This window comes from Capsella rubella, unplaced genomic scaffold (genome assembly GCF_000375325.1).
Source record: "Capsella rubella cultivar Monte Gargano unplaced genomic scaffold, Caprub1_0 scaffold_1, whole genome shotgun sequence".
Lineage (NCBI taxonomy): Eukaryota > Viridiplantae > Streptophyta > Magnoliopsida > Brassicales > Brassicaceae > Capsella > Capsella rubella.
The window spans coordinates 12,993,299-12,993,825 of NW_006238923.1; positions in this window are offsets into that span (position 1 = coordinate 12,993,299).

The window sequence follows — 527 nt, forward strand, 5'->3', positions numbered from 1 at the left end:
ATTTTAAATTTTATTCCTTAGTAGCCTTACATGCACCTTTTGGTTATAAATTTCACATATATTAATTGAAAACTTTAAATTATTCAGGAAATAATGAATACTTATATATATATATATTATAAAACTTTAAAAGAAAAGGAGTGCTATTTTTTAATAATAAGTAATTAAATGTTTTCAAAATTAAATTGGATTAAAACCTTTAATACGAAGTTTGTGAATAAAAAAAGATGCAAAAATATTAATTTAATTTCTTTTGTTTACTTTAAAAAAACGTTTTAAATATAAATGATTTTAGTTAAATAGTTTAGGAAATATTTAATTCACGTATAGGAATAGTAATGAAGACATAATATATTGAGATTCTTCAACTAATAAATTTCCTTAGATAAAAATTATAATATCTATAAAATCTTTTAGATATTTGAAAATTTAGATTAACGATCAAGATTTAATCTACAATGTAATTTAGAGGAAAACTTTTTAAAAGGAATATTAACCATTTTATTTAACTTTTTTTACATATATGA